We start from the raw sequence: 13,568 nt of genomic DNA, 5'->3' as shown, positions 1-13,568 counted from the left end.
AAACATAACTATAGTTACTGAATTAATAAACATGTGTTCAGTTGAACCATATGGTTGATCATTCAAGATTATTTCATGGTACATTCCAGTTCTGTAGGTATGATACATGTCCTATACTCTTTTGAACTGAACGATGCATAGAATCAATAGTAGACACTGCAAGCACACTTATATGACTCTCCATTGCATGCAACATTTTCAGCAATTGAATTGCCAAATCACCTAATCTTCTTCAGCTATCTGTTGAAAAATAACCAAATTCATCAAGTAATCATACTGACAAACTCCACGCAATAAAGAATTGCTTACAGCAGGACAAAAGAACGAAGCCATTATACTCATGATCAATGAACATAAATTTATCTAACTAAAACTAAGACCAGCTAGATAGATACATTTCAGAATATATGCATCACTTTGCAAATTCTACATCTGATTACGGAAAACGAAACCAATTGCTTTCACAAATTAGTTGAAAACCACTCAATAATACCAAAGATTACCTCTATAAAAAGTCCCACCCAAATTATGAGAAGCACAGTATATTAGAACTATCATGAACATGAAAAAACAGTACTCAAACAAAAATGCAGTACAGTTTGAATACAAGCGAATAAGTCAAACTGATAATTATTTAATAAATCTAATTCCACATCAACAGTTAGTTTTTGGCACCAGCTCTCCGTAGCGCTGAACGACCTCTCCCCATCGCCAAGTCCTGCACCGATCCAGCAGAAATGAAACACATAATTCAGTGCAATGAAAAGTAACCGGCACTGTAAAAATTCTGAGAGATTGGTTTCAAAACGACAGCAATGTTACAAGCATATAAGCTCTCGAAGTGCCACATGTACATTGAAATTAAAGAAACTATAATTCTGTTCTACTCGGCGTTGAACCACCTCTCCCCAACAGAAACTAAACACACAATTATGTAGTGTGAAATTATAGCTTGGTGTGCTCAAAGTGGCATTGTTACAAGCATATGGATGCTCAAAGTGCCACACGTACATCGAAATAAAAAGGCCACCTTTCATGCATTTTAATTTTTGATTGATGTGAGATGGAACCAGTGGCATGAGAGAGAGAGAGCAGAGGAGAGGAGAGGAGAGGAATACCTATGCCAGACTCACTAGTGCGGAGGATCGATCCAGTCGTCGACAGCATGGTGTGCCACTCGTGATCACCACCAGGGGCGGCGTGCCGGCCCTGTCGGGCGCAATCAAGGAGATCCCCCGGAAGTAACAAATGGTGTCTGTTAGGATAAACTTGGACAACCAGCCGTCAAGGGCTTCAATGTATGCCTTCTGAGCGCTGACGTAGCTCACGAAGGAGAACCTCTGTTGAAGGAATTCATCTCAGACTTGAGAGTGGTGTACCGCTAGGCATCATTGCAGAATTTCCCATAAGCAGGGCAGGTGAAGGAATTCACCTCAAACATTATCTATCTCTGTTCTTCATGAGAGTCCACCATTACTTTCCTAGCTCTCGCAAAGCTGTCAAGGAGAAGGGAAAAGGCATCAGTATTTTGATTCAGTGAAACTACATCAATCATCATTCTACACACGAAAAAGGAGAAGGGAAGGTTGTGCCGTTTATAAGTAAAATTAAATTAACAGATTGGAAGCATAGAAGATGCTGAAATATCATAGATGAAAATCTGTATGTAGGTTCCCAGGTCGAATACAATGGTGACCTGCAACAAGCGAGGAAAAATTGGATAGCGATCAGGTGACTGAAAAACTGTTGTGCTGCTGTTTGTTAACTGATTGAAAAACTGCTGCTTATCTCTGTAGCTTATCTCAAAAAAGCTTCTGAAGTGTTGCTATTTGTTAACTAACTGAGAAACTGTTTGTTAACCGACTGAAAAATGCCAATGACTCGCATTCAGTAAGTAACAGGCTGAAAAATGCTACCATATTTGTATTGTTAACTGACTGTTCATACTGTTAACTGATTGAAAAAAATGCTATTTGTATTTTCTAATGACAGAAAACGGGCTGAAAAACAAGTTTTAAGTATTAGGAATTTCCGAAATGTACATTGGAGAAAAACTTTGGTCAGCAATTCCACTATGTAAACTTGCAGCTACATATTTTACTAACCAATCGTTTCTCTCTCTTCTCTTAATTTCTAATCTGGAACACGACATACATATATATATATATATATATATATATATATATATATATATATATATATATATATATATATATATATATTGACTTATCCCCTATTTCAGTTTACACAGAAAACTGAAACCAACCTGTGCATGTATGTTCAACGCCCAACCCTAAATTCTGAGAAGAATAAGAATGAGAGGAACAAGGCAACCCATATCAAATTCTATGAGGTAGAGAGGCCTAGCAGGATCCTCTAATCGAGTGTTCGTACTGCCTTTTCAACAAGAAGATCACAACAGCAAGGGAGCCGACAAAACAATATTAAATATTACAATATTAATCAATATAGCATGAAGAAACCAACAAATTTAGAAAGAGCAAGCAAATTACCTCCTTCCATTCAGCAACACTGCCAATTTACACATCATATAACTCTGCTGATTTAGACACAAAATATGGCCTCATAAAAGTTATCACATTGCCTTGATCTTTCTGCTAATGGTGAAATCCCCACAGAACCCACACACGATATGCATCAGTTAAAAGGACACAAAATCACCCCCAGATCAAGAAAATGCGATAAGAATCCTATAGAGTGACCAATATAAATAGGGAACAAAATAGCAACATCAACCCTCTCTCTTTGTATATTCATTAGCAGCAAAATTTTCTCTTCTACCTTTTGACTTTTCAGCCGCATACACATTAGCAGCAGGAACATCACCTAAATCTTTGCTAACTTATCTCCTCTAATCTTTTGAATTAATCCCCATCGCAACAGCTAGTCCAGCACTTCCTTTCCCACCTCTCTTTTCACAAACAAATGAACAGTGTAAAAAACTGGAATCTCGGAGAAATGGTCAGAGAAAAACCTCAACCGGTTGCAAGAAAAATTTCAGGAACTGCCGGCTCGTAGCACTCGTCCACCTACAGAGGAAAAGAGGAGCAATCAATCAGTATACGCATACCGTCGAACAGATGGTATGCACCTCCCTCGTGCTCCTGCCAGATCTCGCCACTGCAGAAGAGGACATAACACCACTGACCTGCGGAGGAGGAGGTTGCAGCATAGTGAGGAAGCCAACATCAAGAAGGTCGACTGGATCGCTACCCCGGCCATCACCAGGTGCATCAGGAGTCGCCGGCTCCGCCTCCGGGAAGATGCTCCCGGATCTGGAGCTGTTGGCCCTTGACGGCGCAGACGAAGAGGCCGTGTCGATGGCGACTTGCCTCCGCATGACGGTGGTTCTTGTCGAGCTGCTTCTGGCACCATTGGCAGCGCCCTCCTCCACATCCTCGTCCTCCCTGCCGGCCACCTCCATGGAGCCGGATTGAGAAGAGAAAGGGTTAGGAGTGGCATAGAGGCGGCAGGGGTGAGGGAAGGAGGCGATGTGCCTGGGTCGAGAGGAGGCGTGGGTGATTGGATGTGGAGTCTGCTTGGCCGGCGCCGGAGGACGCAGCAAACAATGGGTCGATGGGGCGAGGCGGTGGCGGCGGCAACGAGACAGATATTTTGGGAGAGGTCGCGTGAGTCGAGGGAAAAGGGCTGAAGCGATTTCCTGTTTCTCTCCCTCTTTCTTTTCTTCTGGACAAAGCAAACGGCGGCGTGGGGGGCAGCGAAGGACAAACTGCTACTCCATTTTGTCTTTACCTAATCCGACGTGGCATGTACGAGCACCCACCCTTGATGCACACCTTATTGTTTTAGACTAGTGGTTGGGGCGCCACCCGGTGGCGCCGCCTAAGAGGAAGCTGGGCAGTGTCAGGTGGGAGGCGCCCCTTTCACTTTACTTTGTATAGTACATATGTAGTGTTATTGCATGGAAATAAGGAATTTCAGATCATCAGAAACAAAATAGAACGTTCATTACACACTTGACCAGTTAACTATGGTGAAACACTTCTTTGGTTATTTTCTTCTGTATTTTATAGTAAAAAATCAAGCTCATCTGATACCTCACTTGCCTGCAGAAAACAACCATGTCAATTATTGAGGATTATTCGTTCTATACCTTGAGCATTTTAAAGAGGGGTTTGTCCTATATTTGCTCCACAAAGTTGTCTGTTGTGTATATGCAATTTCTCACTTTCTAAAGAAGGTGCTTTTTCAACAGTTTGACTATTCAGTTGTGGACATGCAACACATCTTCACTGTGAGTCTGAACAAAGCAAATCATCCAGTAAGGATTTTGAATATGTATGTCCAGTTTGTCTCTCGAAGAGTGACACACAAGCCCAGAACAGATCACCACAAGTATCAATGTGTTGATTATCATCCATCTGTATTTTCCATATGCTTATTTGATTACCCATTTAAACAGTTCCCAAATATACATACAATTGATCAACTCAAAAGATTGATTTGGCTGAAACATATGAAGGAAAGATTCTGGACAAATGACTGACAATGGTTTAACCTAGCAAAGAAACATGCATACGTCAAATCCATTGGAATTCCAAATATTAATGCTGTGGTAAAAGTAACACGAAATCTAATGTACTCGTGTAACCTGAAAGTAGTACTCTTTTAAGCAACCTCAAATCCACATGATAGCTGCATGTAATTTATTTATTCTCCATGTTTCTTTATTCTTATTTGCCATAGGCAAAGCTTATCTACCTATGGTCCTTTCGATAAAAATAATTATGAAATCTCACCGGACATTTTAACTCCCTGGCTCCCTGCACAAGGTCTCTCTGTATATATAGCAAACTTGAAAGGACAAATAAGATTTAGGGCATAAAATGGGCTAGAGTCCATATTATTGAACACCTAACTAAACTCCTAAAGATTCCATAGAAAAACTAAACTCCTGAGTACTAAATTCAGAAGAAAAAAAAAACTTCAGCAAGTACAATATGGAAACGATTTTTGGAGAGCTAGCAGATTTTCGTTGTCACGAATTTGTGGACAACCAAATTTACACAAATTTCCATTAGAGTTCCTACGCAAGTACGAAGAATTAAAGACATTCATGTGAGTCTATTACATACTGTAGGCAAAATTCAGCAACAAAAGTAACAAGCCTAGTGAGACTGGATAACATGAGAAACACTTCCAACCAAGTCCAGAGAAACAGAGTATGTTCAGAAACTTCTCACTAAAGTAACAATTGTTGATACGGCCTAGACTTACAATTCCAAGGCCAAGTTCAATTTGCTCAGGACCTAAATGTTGTAGGGTGTGAGTTACAGGAGTGTTGTAGGGTGTGAGTTGCAAAACAGGGAAGTGTGAAGGGTCAAAATGTAAATGGAAGGTGTATATACTGTGAGGAGGAATGGATCGATGGTTGAGGTTCTTCCAGAAATCTCTCATCTTTTCTCCCCCCTTCCCCTGTAGCTTTGCTGGAGAAGTGAGATCAACCAAAAGGCCAGACAAAATGGTGTCAGAGCAGGAGGTGGAGGCGCTGTTTGACCCTCGCCGGTGTTGAATCGGCTGCTGGTGGTGAACTGGAGCGGGGAGAAGAGGAGGCTGCCGCCAGGAGTGTGGGGCGGCGCAGCCGCTCGGAGTTGAAGCCAGTGGTGGTGCGACCTGGGAGTGAGGCCCCTCTTTGTGGCGCGTGCAGGAGCTGCAGGCTGGGAGAGCTGGGTGTAGCAGCAGGAGGCGGAAGTGTGGCTGCTTGAAATCTGAAGCAGCGGCAGAGGGGATCCAAAGTGACAGATTAAGGGTGTGTTGCCTGAATCTGAATCTGTTTGTGGGTTGTTTCTGCTGTGAGTGGAAAGAAGAACAGAGCAATATACCAAGGAGAGGTGTGCCAGGATGGCTGATGGTGCTCCAACAGGTGTCACGGCAGGAGAGCTTGCAGCGGTGTTGAGAGCCATGGACGAGAAGTACAGATTGCTGTTTGAGACTATTGGGAAGCAAGGAGAGAGTTCGAAGTTAGAGGCAGAGGTCAAGGAAGATATCCATCCATTGCAGATGCCCCTGGTGAAGTTAGAAGGATCTGAAACCTATGCAAGTTAGGCAGAACATGCGGAGACTATTCTTGTGTCAAGAAGGCTAGAGGGCTATATTCTTGGGGCAATTGAAAAACCAGCAGATGAGAACTCTAAGGAAGGTCAAAAGTGGAAGATGACCAACGCATTAGTGAGAGCATGGCTGTTGAGTTCAGTTTCACCTAAAATTGCTAAACAAGTGGAAAGGATTAAGGAAGCATCAGAAATTTGGCGGCTGCTGAAAGGCACATATTCTGGAGTCGGCAATGAGATGCTTGCTTGTAGAATTCAGAGGGAGTTGCAAGGGTTGAGTCAGGGTGATAAATCAGTTGTGGAGTATGTGTCTGAGTTGAAGAGATTGTGGAGTGACATTGACTATTTTGACCCAGTTGAGATGGAGTGTGGCAAGTGTATTGAGAAATTTAACAAATGGACTGAAAGGAGACGTGTAAGGGACTTCCTAAATGGACTTCATCCTAAGTTTGAAAACAGGAGGGCTGCACTCTATGGTAGTGGAAAGCTGCCTACACTCGAGCAGGCAATCTCAGCTATCATCAGTGAGGAAACTAGGTTGAAATTAGAGGCAGCCAGTTCCGTGACACAAGGCATCATGCATCGGCGATCAGCACTCTATGCAACATAGGGTGGAAATTATCAAAAGCCGGTATCAAACATAGTGGAAAGGAAATGCTTTGAGTGTGGTGAACCAGGACATTTGAGGTCTTCATGCCCTGAATTAATGGGAGCAGGTAGAGGAAGAGGGCAGGACTGGCGGGGAAGAGGGCGTGGTCGTGGGTTTGAAGGACGAGGTGGCCGCGGGCGAGGAACACGCCCTACTGGTAGAGCGAACACATCTCTAATCTCTGAAAATACCACTCAAACCATGAGCGTTCACATGACTGCTGAGGATTGGGAGAAGTGGTGTCAATTCAAGGAGCTACATTTAGGTGACAAGTCAACCGCTGAAGCACCTGCAACATCTGCCTCTACGGCCTCTGCAAATTTCGGTGGTAACAACTCTCGCACTATGAAATATAAATCCATCAATGCACCATGGCTATTAGATTCAGGTGCATCTAGACATATGGCTGGCTCCTACAAAAGCTTTATTGATTATACTCCTGAGATACAAAGGCAAAGCGTTAAATTAGCTGATGGCTCCTCCCAAACCATTATGGGATCAGGAACAATTGTGTGCAGCAATGATATATCTTTGTCCTCTGTTTTGCATGTTCCCTCATTCCCAATAAATTTACTATCCATCAGTTGCATTACAAAAGAGCTAAATTGTGTTGCCATCTTCTTTCCATCATGATGCTTGTTTCAGGAACTTGGGACTGGAAGAAGACTTGGGACAGGGAGCATGCATGATGGGTTGTATTATCTGGATAATAATATGTCTCCTGCGGTAGTAGCAGCTGCTATACCTCTTTCACCACTTGAAGAATTTCTTCTCCACCACCGCAGGCTAGGACATATGTCTTTTGTCACTCTCGGTCAACTTTATCCTGATCTCTATAAGAAAGTTAGCAAGGGGTGTCTAGTATGTGATGCTTGTCAATATGGCAAACAGACACGTAGCTCTTACACATCATCTGATAATAGAAGTGACACACCACTTCAAGTTATACATTCTGATGTGTGGGGTCCTAGTGGTGTTTCATCTTTAAATGGTTATCGGTCGTTTGTTACCTTTATTGACTGTTGTACTAGAGTCACTTGGGTTTATGTGTTGAGGAACAAGAATGATGTGTTCGAATGCTTTGTTGATTTCCACAATATGATCAGAACACAATATAATGCATGTATGAAAATATTTCGCACTGACAATGGCACGGAGTATGTGAACAAGGAATTTGATGAGTACTTTTCAAGTTTTGGGATTATTCATCAGACAACTTGTCCAGGTACTTCGGAGCAGAATGGTTTGGCAGAGAGGAAGAATAGACATCTTCTAGAAATCACTCGTTGCATAATGACATCTATGAATGTTCCTAAGTTTTTGTGGGGTGAGGCCATAATGACAGCTGCCTACTTAATGAATAGAATGCCATCCAGGGTACTTGGTTATAAAACACCAATGGAGTGTCTTACAGGTGAAACAAAATATGTAGTTCCTCCTAAGGTCTTTGGTTGTGTTTGTTTTGTGAAGGATTATAGACCATCGGTTGGCAAACTAGATCCAAAGGCATTAAAGTGTGTATTTGTAGGCTATTCCGGTACACAGAAGGGTTATAGATGTTGGTGTCCATCTGAGAGGAGAATGTTTGTGAGTATGGATGTGGTATTTAGAGAGCAAGAACCATTTTATGGTGAGCCAACAGATTTAACCGATGTGTTCCCTGATTTGTTTACTAATGAAACTTCTAGTGTGAATTGTGAGAAAGAAGAAGATGATGAAACATCAGGAAAGATGATAATTGGGGTAATTCCAGCAGAAACAAGACAAGAACAAAGACAGGGGGAGCCGTATGATACATCGAATGAAGCACTCCGGTGGCCAAGACCAAATGAGGAAAGGGAGATTCAGGTGTATACACGAAGACAACGTACCACAGAGGAGCAAATGCAAGTGCTGGAACCCGAACCAGAGGCTTATGGACAACACCGGGAGCAAGAGCAGGAGGCTGACCACCAGGATGATACGCAAGGTCAAACTAATGACACCAGATCTTCCTCGGACAGTGGTAACATCTCTTCTCAATATCATGACCTTGATGTTCCGATAGCTCACAGAAAGCAGCCACGGTCTAATGCCAGAAAATTGCCCTCTAAATTGGATCCTTATATGGTCTCCAACTATGTCTCGTATGATATTGTCGGTCCTTCTTACAAGTCTTTTATCGCAGCACTGGATGCTGCAGAACCTTTGCCACGGGATTGGCAGGAGGCAAAATTAAACCCAAAGTGGAGGGCAGCTATGCTGGAGGAGATGGCTGCTCTCGACAAGAATAATACATGGGTAGTTACACCACTTCCCAATAACAAGAAGGTAGTAGGATGCAAATGGGTGTTCACCATAAAACATACACCAGAAGGCAAAGTAGAGAGATACAAGGCAAGACTTGTGGCGAAAGGTTATAGCCAAACGTATGGGCTGGACTATGATGAAACCTTCGCCCCGGTTGCAAAGATGAACACCATTAGAGCTTTAATCTCGGTGGCAGCGAATAACAAGTGGAAGTTGTTCCAACTAGATGTGAAGAATGCATTCCTTCATGGAGATCTACAGGAAGAAGTTTATATGGAGATTCCACCAGGGTTTAATGGGCCTGAGACAGAGGGTAAAGTGTGCAGATTGAAGAAATCACTTTATGGACTTAAACAGTCACCAAGGGCTTGGTTTGGAAGATTTTGCAAAGAAGTCTGCTCCTTGGGCTTTAAACAGAGCAATGCCGACCACAGCCTTTTCTTTAAGCATCACCAAAACAAAACTGTCATATTGGTGGTATATGTTGATGACATTGTGATTACAGGTAATGATGATGAGGAGATAAGGAATGTGAAGAAGATGTTGGCGAAGTCATTTGAGGTCAAAGACCTCGGGTTTCTTCACTTCTTCTTGGGAATCGAAGTAGCTTATGGGGCTGAAGGTATCTATCTCTCTCAAAGAAAATATGTGCTTGATCTTCTCACTGAAACTGGGATGCTTGAAAGTAAACCTGCTGCCACACCAATTGAAATGAACCTTCGTATTACAGCAAATTCAGGAGAACCTGTTGATAGGGGGAGATATCAGAGACTTGTAGGGCGTTTAATTTATCTATCCCACACTAGACCAGACATTGCATATGCAGTTAGTCTGGTGAGTAGATATATGCATGATCCTCGATCAAGTCATCTAGATGCAGTAAATAGAATTTTGAGATACCTCAAAGGGTGTCCTGGAAAAGGAATTCTTCTTTCATATCATGGTCATCTAGAAGTTGAGGGATACACAGACGCTGATTGGGCTGGGTGCCTGGATGATAGGAGATCCACTTCAGGTTATTGCATCTTTGTGGGAGGAAATTTAGTCAGTTGGAGGAGTAAGAAGCAAAGTGTTGTCGCCAGGTCCACAGCAGAAGCAGAATTGCGATCCATGGCTGCGGGCCTATGTGAGTTGTTGTGGCTTCGATTATTGTTAACTGAACTTCGGTTGTTCAAAGGAGGACCACTTAAACTTCATTGTGATAATCAGGCCGCAATTAACATCATAAACAATCCGGTTCACCATGATAGAACAAAACATATCGAAATTGATAGGCATTTTATTAAGGAGAAACTTGACGAGGGAGTACTTGAAGTAGGCTTTGTTAAAAGTGGGGATCAACTTGCTGATGCATTAACAAAGGGTGTGAGTGTTGTATCATTCTCAAAATTGTGTGACAAGATGGGGCTCTTAGACGTTTTCGCCCCATCTTGAGGGGGAGTGTTGTAGGGTGTGAGTTACAGGAGTGTTGTAGGGTGTGAGTTGCAAAACAGGGAAGTGTGAAGGGTCAAAATGTAAATGGAAGGTGTATATACTGTGAGGAGGAATGGATCGATGGTTGAGGTTCTTCCAGAAATCTCTCATCTTTTCTCCCCCCTTCCCCTGTAGCTTTGCTGGAGAAGTGAGATCAACCAAAAGGCCAGACAAAACTAAACGATCAGATGTCACTTGCCCAGGCAACGTTCAAACAAGAAGTGCTACTCCCATCGTACCAACAGCCTCAGATGCATGTTTTGCTTCTGCAGCAACATCTGCAAGAGATAAACCGGCATCTGCAGCAGCCCAAACAACCTGTAGAATCAAACGAAGTGAAGATTAAAATTTGGAGAAAAACAAGAAATGATTACAGCAAGGAATTGGTTTTCTTATTCGAGTTAGGATGACCAAATAATATTTGTGGACTCTGTCATAATCCAAGTTCGTGGGAACATAGCCATGAGGTGATGGCTACACCATGGCGTTAATGTGGTCGGCAGGGACAGGGTATGGTGGAGGAGAAACCTCCTCTAATGAGCATGAGGCTTACGCGCTAGTCCATTATATGGATAACTCAGTCCAAAAGCCATGTTAACGAGGAATGCAGAGTTCAAATGTCAGAAGTAGTACATGATAGAACTTCTGAATAATATCGACATTGATGATCCCAAGAGCCTCCTCAGGAGTCGCGATCACCCCCTCATATCCAACAAGGTTAAGTAGTTCCTGAAGAAACCTCTCAGGATTCTTCTGTCCCTCCTGGACCTCTTCTCGGGTAAGGGCCAGCTGACAAGCAACAAATTTAATCAACCACCACAATCACCGCACAACAAACAAGATACTAAATCATAAGTTGTGTGTGTCAGAGAGGGTCTCTGTAATGCATCAATGACAGTTCCGCGGCTGCCGGTCGACCGGACGCTGTCGAGGAGCACAGGGCCTGCGGTATATTGATCTTGAGCATGTCATAGCTGTACACCACTACCTGGACGTGCAGGCGCAGACATTGCACCCCGTGGCCTCTACCTCCTGCACGATCTGCATGTGGCTCCGGCGCCGTGTCCTTAAACGTCAGCTTCTCCAGCAGGCGCGTCACATCGATGGACTCCGGCGACTTGTGGATTGAGCCCGACTCCACGGACACCCCCACACACGCCCAGGGACCCAGATAAACAACCACATGAAGCGTCAGCGAAGAGCGACAATGCAGCAGCAGAGGACACTATGAACTCATCAGAAGGATACATATGTTCTGTTTGTTGAGAGTTGCACAGGGGTTTCCTGTTTGTTCAGAAGAAAGGAAACAAAACACCAAAGAGTGAACAACTACCATACCTACGTGGGCTAAAGATAAATAGTTTATTAGATGTTTGAAAGTTGCATAGAATATTGTTCCGTTTGCTAGAAAAACAAATGAAGAACATACCTCATAAGGAAAAAATAGGATAATGAGTCCCACAAGTCTACACTGGATCAGACCAACCAATAAATTAGTATGGATATTAGGACCTCAACTCCGAGAATTATCAGATACAAATCAGTGGCTCCAGGGCCGAACTGAGTTAGTATCTCTATCATCATAAAACAATAATGCAATAATGTAACAATACATGGTAGTTGGAGGACAAAAGAAGAAGCAACAATATGCAGTTAGGCTCCAAACTGATGAATTATACATTATGTCACAATGGCAAGCTAAGACGCTCACTGAACCCTCGATACTGCATCAAACAGCTAAAGATATGTAGCTTAACAATATTAGGACATATTGAGCAGATGATTTACTTTAGGGACCCAAGACATGATGTAGAGATGCTAACGACTACTATATTCATGTCAATGTGCCTGTAATAACATGGAACATGATATATCTTTTTGTCAGAAAGAGCCAATCATTACCATTGCTTTCCTATGATACATGAATGTCGTCTGACGGCTGAGCTTACCTGTAACCTTCCATCCATATTCCAGAACCCAAGGTTCTTCTTTTCTACAATTATTAAGTTGTTTCCGAAGTTACAAAGAAGGACACAATGATCATGATCCGAACTGGCGATCTAGAATTTGTAAAGAAAATAGAGTAAGACAGCCAAAGCATGAGACAAAATCCTTCTATGGTCTGACGCAAAATTGTGAACACAAAATTGATATACAAAAATCACTAACCTGAACTGGAAGGAAAAAAACTATTCTGAACCAGGGCTCTAAGTATGACAGCAAAAGCGCCAAATGAACTAACACTAGTGAGAAGAAAAAAACTAATCTGAATTGGGGCCAAGAAGTGAGGATAAAATTCTAGGAACACCCATGTCTAGCACACAAAACAATTACATCCTATTATTGCTCAGACAAAGTAGTCTTTTGTATGCTTAAGACCAAGCTGCTGATCTAGAAATTTAGATTGTTAGCAATAGATATATACGCCTCTACAGACTACAATAGTACCAATAGTTGAGAAAATAGATCTCTGCACACCTAGAATTTAGATTTACACATGGTTTGGAAAACTAATCTTAATACCCCTAGAATGATCTCTGCACATCTACAGACTACAGTAGGACCAATAGTTGCGAAAATAGCTTTTTAAGTTAAACTCCTCAAGAGTTAACAATTTGATAAGATGCATTGTGCATTTAGTGTTTATATCCAGTTGTTGTTTTTTTCATTGAGTTGTACCTTGTGTGTTAACATACAATATATCCAATGAATAATACTATATAGCTGATGCTTTTCATGTCTAAGAGTAAATGGTGAAGACAAAGATATCACTATTGAAAATGTCCTACATATCACTGGTTCACATATGTGTATTGCATCTCAATATACAGTAAACCTAGGGAGTAAACTTACAACATCTATTTAAAATGCTTTGCAACATCTATTTAAAGTGCTTTGCATATTTTTTATAATGTATTTATCTTGCATGTACAATACATTTTTGAGAAGAACTTGGGGGGTCTAATTTGTTGATGACTGCAGCTAAAATTCAGAAGAAGAAGAAAGAATTATTGAGTACACAGAAAAGCATAAAAAGGAAGTAATCCTCCCCTGTAGCCTGTTTG

General features: G+C 42.1%; 2 long non-coding RNA genes across 2 annotated transcripts; one reads left to right on the top strand and one right to left on the bottom strand.

Annotated features, from left to right (window-relative positions):
* Positions 1 to 472: 472 nt before the first annotated feature.
* LOC119328988 lies at positions 473 to 3,678 on the bottom strand. The gene is made up of 5 exons (XR_005159261.1): positions 3,170 to 3,678; positions 2,514 to 3,050; positions 1,433 to 1,696; positions 1,119 to 1,340; positions 473 to 718 (listed from the first exon to the last, which is right to left on the bottom strand). It is a non-coding gene; the product is annotated as an uncharacterized LOC119328988 (long non-coding RNA).
* Positions 3,679 to 6,113: 2,435 nt separating this feature from the next.
* On the top strand, positions 6,114 to 7,787 carry LOC119334596. The gene is made up of 2 exons (XR_005161460.1): positions 6,114 to 7,069; positions 7,387 to 7,787. It is a non-coding gene; the product is annotated as an uncharacterized LOC119334596 (long non-coding RNA).
* Positions 7,788 to 13,568: the final 5,781 nt, after the last annotated feature.

Source organism: Triticum dicoccoides, chromosome 7A (genome assembly GCF_002162155.2).
Source record: "Triticum dicoccoides isolate Atlit2015 ecotype Zavitan chromosome 7A, WEW_v2.0, whole genome shotgun sequence".
Taxonomy (NCBI): Eukaryota; Viridiplantae; Streptophyta; class Magnoliopsida; order Poales; family Poaceae; genus Triticum; species Triticum dicoccoides.
This window is presented reverse-complemented; position numbering and strand designations above follow the sequence as displayed.